The 8,675-nt window shown below is 36.5% G+C and overlaps 1 pseudogene; it reads left to right on the top strand.

Moving 5' to 3' along the window:
* The first annotated feature begins 7,360 nt into the window (after positions 1-7,360).
* LOC124888183 lies at positions 7,361-7,602 on the top strand (annotated as a pseudogene).
* Positions 7,603-8,675: the final 1,073 nt, after the last annotated feature.

Genomic DNA, 8,675 nt, shown 5'->3' with positions numbered 1-8,675 from the left:
ATAAAGCGTGAGTACATGAGTTATGAGCTGCATGACCTCAATTTGAAGTTCATAACTTATAATATATGATTCTGACTGCTGAATGAACTGGAATTCCTCATTTAGGAACTGGAAGAGCACATGATTTTCTATAATATGCATGAACATAAACCATGATCATGGAACTGAAACATAAGGCATGAGTAGGTATTGGGATAACTGAAAAATACTGAGATAAGAATGGGTTGAGCCTCACCTTCATTTTCTGGTGCTCCATATCATACTGTCATCACTACTAGAATCTGAGAGCCTGACTTGGTTACATGTTCTATTTTCTCCCCCTTAGCTTTAAGCCATCATCTTAAGTTTGAAAGATCCCTTACTAGACTCTAAACGAAACTATACTCACTGCACTCTGGGTCTGGAATACAACAATACTTCCATATAACTTCTACATCATACTTACAACATCATACTTCATTACGAATCAAATAAAATTAAGCTCTTACATACACTGTTCAAGCATATTAGACCATTTCCATATAACTAGTATCATTAACTAAGAAATCATCACATCCATCTCCATAGCCATCAACTGGTCAAACTTAATGTCTAGTGCTGAACATGATTTACAACCCAACCTTACGCACAATTCTCACTTGGAAACAATGAAATAAACATCAAGAAATACTACTACACTAGAACTTCATAACAATGATAATCGATCATGACCTTATGGTTTTCCTTATCATAACACATTAGCATGTACTATTTCAACACATCAAGCCTACTAATTTATTCCAACAAAATATACATCATTAATCTTATGCCACTATTCTTACCACCAAATTCTACATTTAAATTCAAGCCTATAGTCTAGCATCAATCATCTACCACCAATGAAGAATGCTACATGATATACTAGTCCATTAAATTGGAAAATTCTACCCAAATACTTTATTTTATCTTGATACTACCCATAACCAAAACATCTTTATGACATTACTACTATACCTCCAAATCTACTACATACCTTCTCATAAGTAGTACTAGTTTACAACTACCAAAGAAAAGAAGGTTAAGGGGGTAAAGTTACATAATAGACATGATCAACCTTAACCTTATATTACACTTCAATACGATCTTATCTACACAAAAGTCACCCCCACTCTGACTTCTAACCTTATGACTTCATATCATCAACTTCTTGATCTAATCTCACCACCAATAGGTCATAACACCGACACTTTAACTTATACTACTACTCGGGTGAAAATACAGTTCCAACAAACACAAGAACAACAAGATGAACAACAAGTTGATAGTGAATCAAAATAGGCCTCACACGCCTTCACTAGATTTTGATTTTTGTGTTTTGAACAAGAATATGGAATGAATAACAAAGCAACTATGCTAGTGAATCGAAAGAGCCCCACACGACTTCACTAGACTTTTTGTTTCAACAACACAATGACATCAAGATTACAAGAGATAGAAACTTGACACACAATATTTAATGACCCAAGAATACACATTTTATTCTTGTCTTAACTGAACACCTCTTAAGAACGAGGACACAATTTTAAACTTGAGGGACTTATGACACATCAGGGAGCTCTTCTCAAGCCCTTTGTGTGACTTCTAAAAATTCTGTTAGTAAATCTGAGAGCATTAACTGAGAACACCATAGTAAGGAAAAACATTAGGATAAATTTTCTTTCGTATGGGCGACACCGTAGCATGAATTAGAGTATGAAAGAGGAACATCCTAACTCCATAGCATGAACTAGAATATGAAGAAAGAGAGACATTCCTAAACGCCTAGTAGCCTCCTGCCTATAAGTATGGCGCACTACCACCCATAAATAAGACTCTACCCGATGTTATTTCACAGATACCCTGGGACCATGAACCGTGCTTTGATACCAAGTTTATCACAACCCGAACTAGGGCCTGGTCATGACGGATATCCCAAACCATGAAGGTCCGGATGTCCTACTCTATCTGGTAGTCATGCACAACATTCATATAATAAAAAAAATATGGAATTTTGATCTAATACGAAAACATGGTCATACTTTGGATTAAGTTTAATAATAAGGAATGAAATCCGAATTCAACTAAACAACATCTAGAACAGTCTGCGAAATCTCTACTACATGAAAATCTGACAACTATCTGAAAAATGGGACAAGGCCCCCAGTGGACCTAAACTAAAATAAATAACATAATCTAAAAGACATAGGCCTTCTGAATTAAAGAAGGCTCACCAACTGCACACATCACTGCTGTCTGAAAACTCTATGGCCTAGCAGGACCTCTGAACTGAGCTTTAGACCCTGGGAGGAAGGGGGGTCAATACAAATATACTGGTACGTGAAGAAATCCAAAATAAAGATTATATATAAATAAAATAGTTGAGATATTGTCATAATCATCATGAAAGATATCATTCAAAACACATGGGCATTTTTTATAATCATAAAACTTTTCTGTCAATGCAATTTCTGATCTTTGTATTACTTCTAAGTTAGGTGGTACTCCCCTACAAGTCTGATATTCCTAGGGCTATATGGAATCTGCCATTGACTCGGCGAGGAAGCCCCCAACCTAAATATGCCGCAAGGGTTAGAGTGTCTGAGTTTGATACACCATAGGGCACTAGGACAACGTATAATAATATACCCGAATCGACAAATCACGATTTTGGACAATGAGTTGTCTGAACTCGTGCCTTCTTTGGGGAACCACCTAAGCTCTCTTTATGCCTAATTTTAGTCTGTTCTGAAACATGCACCATTCTAGTTTCAAAATTTTAAAATCTGATTTCAAACATGCATTCTATTCTGTTCTGAATTAACATGGCATTATCTGAGTTGGTGTCGTCACACAAAGATTTGCAAGTCCTATTCCTGAGCCATAATGCATCATGTATGATTCTTTCATCAAAAGCTCAATTCAAACCACCCAAACATCCAAATAGTATAAGAGATTTCATGTTCCGAAAACACAAATCAAAACTATGCAAGGATTATCATTCTTTCAATAACAATGTGGTGGTCTTGAAATCTTTGTCAAACCATGTAACTCTTTCCATTAGATATTTATATTCAATATTTATCAATACAAATAACCCTCTCTTTTGATTCAAAAATCATATTCATGTCATAGTATAAATCAATACATTTCGTATCATGCTTTTCAAGATACATTTCAAAATAAGCCATATCATATGAAAAATGGGATAAATCATATCAAAAGAGGGATTTCATGTGAGTCATGCTCTCAATTGAAGCATCACATTAAAACACATACATACATATACATAGGATTTCAAATCACTTTGGAGAAGTCCTAAAGACCAAAACAATATCATCAAGGCTTCAAAAAACATGACCCTTTTCTTAAAAATCAAGATTTCTAAACCCTTTACATAATTTAAAGAAGATTTTTATGCCCATGAAATTTTAGGAGAATCCCACGTACCTTAAATTATAAGATCTGAAAGATGGAACCTAGATCTTGATAGATGAAACCCGGATCTTGATTTGTTTCTTGGAGATCTTGAGCTTAAGCCTTGATTTTTCTTGAATTTTTCTTGTTCTTCGAGAAAACCCTAATTAATCTTATTTTGAAAGTAAAGAGGAAGTTTTGATGTTGTAAAATTGATAATGATTGATTAATAACACTTAAGGGGTGATTTAATTCGTGTGAAAGGTTTTTGGAGTGAGGGAAAGACCAAAATACCCCTAAGAAACCCAAAAAAATTTCATAATTACATCAGTTGACTACCAGGGTGGACGGGTCGTCACTCAGGTAATAAGTCGTCACCTAGGTCGTCACTTTTGGGATGATTTTCACCATTCACTGCCTTAGGCTGATGACCAGGTTTGACGGGCTATCACACTACTGATAAGTCGTCAGCCTCGTCGTCACGTTTTGACAGAGACAGATAGAAACTTCAAAGTAAAATGAGCATAACTTTCTACTCCGATATCGGATTAAAGCGAAACCAGTGACATTGGAAAGATGACTCAAAGAACTCAAATTCGTTATATACAAAGATTTATGGTCGATTGAAGTTGACTCAAGTTTCGACGCTCACTCAAACTCGAATGATAGGAAAGCTTTAACTCGTCCTTTTGTCAGGGGACCTCTATGATCTCAATTCATGCTCAAATAGGTTCCCACACTACATAATTTACTAGCATACCAAATTTTTATAGGATTTATAGCTTTTGGATCATCTACGCATAGAAATGACGATTTTCGTTCAAGCTCGAAATGCGGGGTGTTACAAGCTTATAAGCCCAGCCTCACTTAGCCCGTCGGCCTCAGAGGCCAGCCCATGGACTGAGACATTAAAACTAATTATTAAATATTTTTAAGTTGGTCATTTATTTATCAGGAATTAGAATTTTGTTAATCTTTTCTAACTAGCTACTTATTTTTGTATCTATTCTTTGGTTGATACTAATTTTTTGAAAGTTCTTAGTGTGTGTTTAAAATGGCTAGTAAGCTGCTTTTAGTTGTGAACTTCAAAAATTTGCTTTTACTTGTGATGATTTAGTAGTTGTTGCCTTTATTTAATGCAATATTTTGTTAAAATTTAGGCTCTCTTCTCTTATAATCTTGCTTTTTTTTATGTAGATACTTTGTGTATATCTATATTTATTATCTTAACCATATTAGAATTTTTCTATGAAATTTGTAGCTAATCATCATTTCTTTGTTTATTACATTAAATGTCATGAGCTAATTACAACTAAGGGATCGGTTGGTGTGAGGTATAAGGAATAAATAGTGTGAGATAAAATGTAAGACTATTTTATCCCATGTTTGGTGTGAGGTATTAGTTAGTACCGGTATTATTTATCACACCATTTACACTATAGTGATAAGATAAATTATCCGTATAAATAAGGAAATAACTAATTTCAAGATTAATTATCCCAGGATAACTCTTTCCCAGCCTAACGTTCCTTAAAGGTATTAGTAAGATGCCTATTACATGCTAAAAGCTATTAGGAGACATATTAAAGTGAAACCATAAAAGTTGGTGATAATCTAGTACTTACAATATTTTTGTTTATCATGTTTCGAGTTGCTTTTATTTTTCTAAATCACATACCCCCCAACCCGCGGTCCTTTCAGGGCTGGGTTGGGCCACTATTTTAAAGGCCCTTTAGTTAAAAGGGCTAGCCCGTCCTAGCCCATTTAATTTTTTAGCCTGCTAGGGTTGGATTGGGTTGGGTTGGGCCAACCCATTTTGACAGCTCTAATAAGGGTGTTACACTCTCAAAGAGAGAAGTCTTTCACATATTCATCATTCTAAAAACTAAAGAGAAAAGACCTAAAAGAGACTATGTATAGCCTTATTACATAATGGGAGACAAAATGACTCCAATACCCTTAATGAGGCGGGGCGGCCATGAAGTGTTACTTGAACAAGGCTAAGTGACCAAAATACCCTTAATGAAGGGTCCAAAACCGTGAATCCTCAATCTTCAATGCTCCAAGCAATCTTCCACACGTGGGATTGCTCTTTGGTGTACTCAAATCGGCCCCTCCATGTAGGATCTCCTGTCCTCAATGCAACCAAAGTTTGATGCCCCACGTACTGACTTCGAATGATGTCATCGAAAGCTAGGGCTACCATTTGACCCGTATAAGTAAAAAAATGCGAAAGTTCACTATTGGTTTAGGTGCTGTAACTAAATATCATGTATACTCAGAGGTTAGTATGTCCTATTTTTGGTTCAGTTCCCTGAGTTACAGATAAAACTATCATATGAAAGGAAAGGTTTATAGTGCTTTTATATTTGTTGAGTAAACTCTACTTTTAGTACTTTTTTCTTTTGTGCATCCAAGGGTTTGGCTTAGTGGTCAATGCAGTAGGTTGAGCACCATGATTAATTTTCAGCGAGACAAAAACAGATATGCATAGTCACGCTTAACTGAATTTTGCTTTACTTCATAATGAAAGAGTTGTGATGTCTAGACACCATTGGATGCTAGCGAAAAGACTACTTTAGTATGTGCACCTCAGCTCAGAACATGTAATTCCTTAATAAAGGTCTTACTTGTGAAAGTATAACCTCACACAGTGTGGTGATAGAAACTTCTTCAGATTGTTTTCAGTATCTATCTGCTTGTTTGGTGTCGTCAAGTGGTGAGAGTTCAGCTGTAATTGCAAGGCAATCACATCAACCATCTTACCTAATCCTTCATAGTCTGTACTTTAGAGGAAGGTTAAGAAGAAGGCTCTGACACTGATTATCTCTATTGGTTCATTCCGAACTTGACTCAATATGAGTTGCTATACAAATATTTATTGAATTGTATACTATTTGGGAGGGCTATATTTTGCCTGGGCCTTCACGCATCGTCTAAGTGTTGCACTACTGCTGTGGCCTGACGCACCCACCAAAACAGCAGTGTATCGTTTTCGCTCAGTACATTGTGAGGGATAAGAGATAACTAATCTATGAAAAACTTTTAAAAAAAGGTTTTTAACTAAAATTTTGTGAATATGGAAGTGCCACAAATTTTTCAGATTTTCTTATGATATTAGGCAGTGATGAAATCTTCTTTACCATTCTTCCTCACCAACACTGTACGAATGAAGTATAATTTTTGCTTACTTCACAAGAGGGATTATTAAGGTGTAGTTATTTAACATTTTATTTCATTGATCTTGTATTTTCCAAGAGGAATCAAAATTCTTGGACAATTTTTGGCATCATTTGTTCATCTTTCATTGTTGTTATCTCTGTTCCTTTGCTGTGTCAACAACATTGGCCCATAATTGAGCTTATCTCCGATAGAGTAAGGAAAGTGGCTTGGAGCCTCGGAATCAAAGTAGACATTTTCACTGCCCCCTCTCCTCTGTGTGTGCGTGTGTGTGAAAGAGAGAGTGAGAGAGTGAGATAACGGTGGTGTACGTGAACCTCAACTATTTCATCGAATCATCAGACACCTACCACCTCTCATGAATAATTGTGTCCACTATGACTTGGACAAATTTAAAGAAACGACTGATCTCTTTCGTTTCTACAGGATTTCAAGCCTTAGTCTCTCATGATTTTCACCCATTTCATTGATCGCTAGACACATCTTGATGCTAGCTAGAAGACTACCTTAAAATGTGCACCTTAGTGATGTGATTGCTTAAGAAAGGTCTCACATGTTGTGTTGATAGAAACTTCTTCAGGTTGTTTCCAGTAGCTATCTGCTTGTTTGGTGTTTCCAAGTGTTGAAAGTTAGTTCAGCTGTAATTGCAAGGCAATAACATCAACCATCTTCCCTGATCCTTCATAGTCCGTGCTTGGAAAGTTGTCCACTGTAGAGAAAGGTTGGGAAGAAGAGTTATGTTTTGAGGATACCTTTGTCGGCCTTTTTTGGCTAAGATCGAGTGTAGTATCTTTTCTTATCAGTTTAATATCTGATATGTGGGCCAATGGTACAAACGATATTAACTCTATTTTTTGAGGGGGAAGGCTCATCCAACTAACAATATTAACTCTATTTTTTGAGGGGGAAGGCTCATCAAGGTAGCTTGATGCCTGGACCTTTGCGTGTTGCCTAAGCGTTGCACAACTGCTTTGGCCTGGTGCCTCCCACCAATCTTAGTTCAATTTTTGAGCAGTCTTTGATTTTGGCCTAGTGCTTTGCAAATAAGTTTGAGTTTTGATATTATTTACTGATACTGATTAACAAACATTGTAGCCATTTTAGTTGAACAAATGCAAAGATATATTTGCACATTAAAATAAAAAAAAAAGTAAATGTTGGTGTAAAGTCAATCCTGAAAATGCAAACTCCATATCGCTGAAGCTTTGACCAAATGTTTCAGCAGTGTGTTGGTTTTGCCCAGTACCCTATGTGTTGCCACTTGTAATATTCACACCCCCCTTCCTCCTCTGTGTGTGACAGATACTGGTGGTGTCTGTGCACCTCAACTATTTCATCGACTTATCGGACACCTACCACCTCTCACATACTGAATAATTGTGTCCACCAAGACTTCCACACATGGAAGAAATCACAAAACCCCGATTTCATATGATTATCACCCATTTTATTGATAGCTAGACACTGCTGGATGATATCTAGAATACTTTAGAATGTGCACCTTAGTTCAGCTGTAACTGCAAGGCTCTGATATCAACCACATCAAAATTCTGCCTGACCCTTCATAAATGAGTTTAATCTCCCAATAGAGTAAGTAAAGTGGCTTGGAGCCTTGGAATCAGAGTAGAGTATACAGTAACATTCACTCTGCCCCCTCTTCTGTAAGTGTGTGTGTGAGAGAGAGAACGGTGGTGGCCGTGCATCTCAACTATTTCATCAATCATCAGACACCTACCACCTGTCCACTATCACATATATGAGTAACTATGTCCACCAAGACTTGGACAATGCACAACTATTTCATCAAATCATCAGACACCTACCACCTCATACATGAATAACAATGTCCAAGACTGTGGACAAATGGAAATAAACTGTTGATCTCTTTTGTTTCTACAGGATTCCGAACCTCATTTTCGCATAATTTTCACCGATTGCCAGGATGTTAGATAGATATTGATCCAAAAAAATGCAGTACTTTTGGAGGATCCGAAATGCACGTGCCATCATTGTTGCAGGCTTGTAGATATTGGTTTCTTGAAATACATCTGAAGAACTGTTCT

This window comes from Capsicum annuum, chromosome 10, assembly GCF_002878395.1.
Source record: "Capsicum annuum cultivar UCD-10X-F1 chromosome 10, UCD10Xv1.1, whole genome shotgun sequence".
NCBI classification, from domain to species: Eukaryota; Viridiplantae; Streptophyta; class Magnoliopsida; order Solanales; family Solanaceae; genus Capsicum; species Capsicum annuum.
This window is presented reverse-complemented; position numbering and strand designations above follow the sequence as displayed.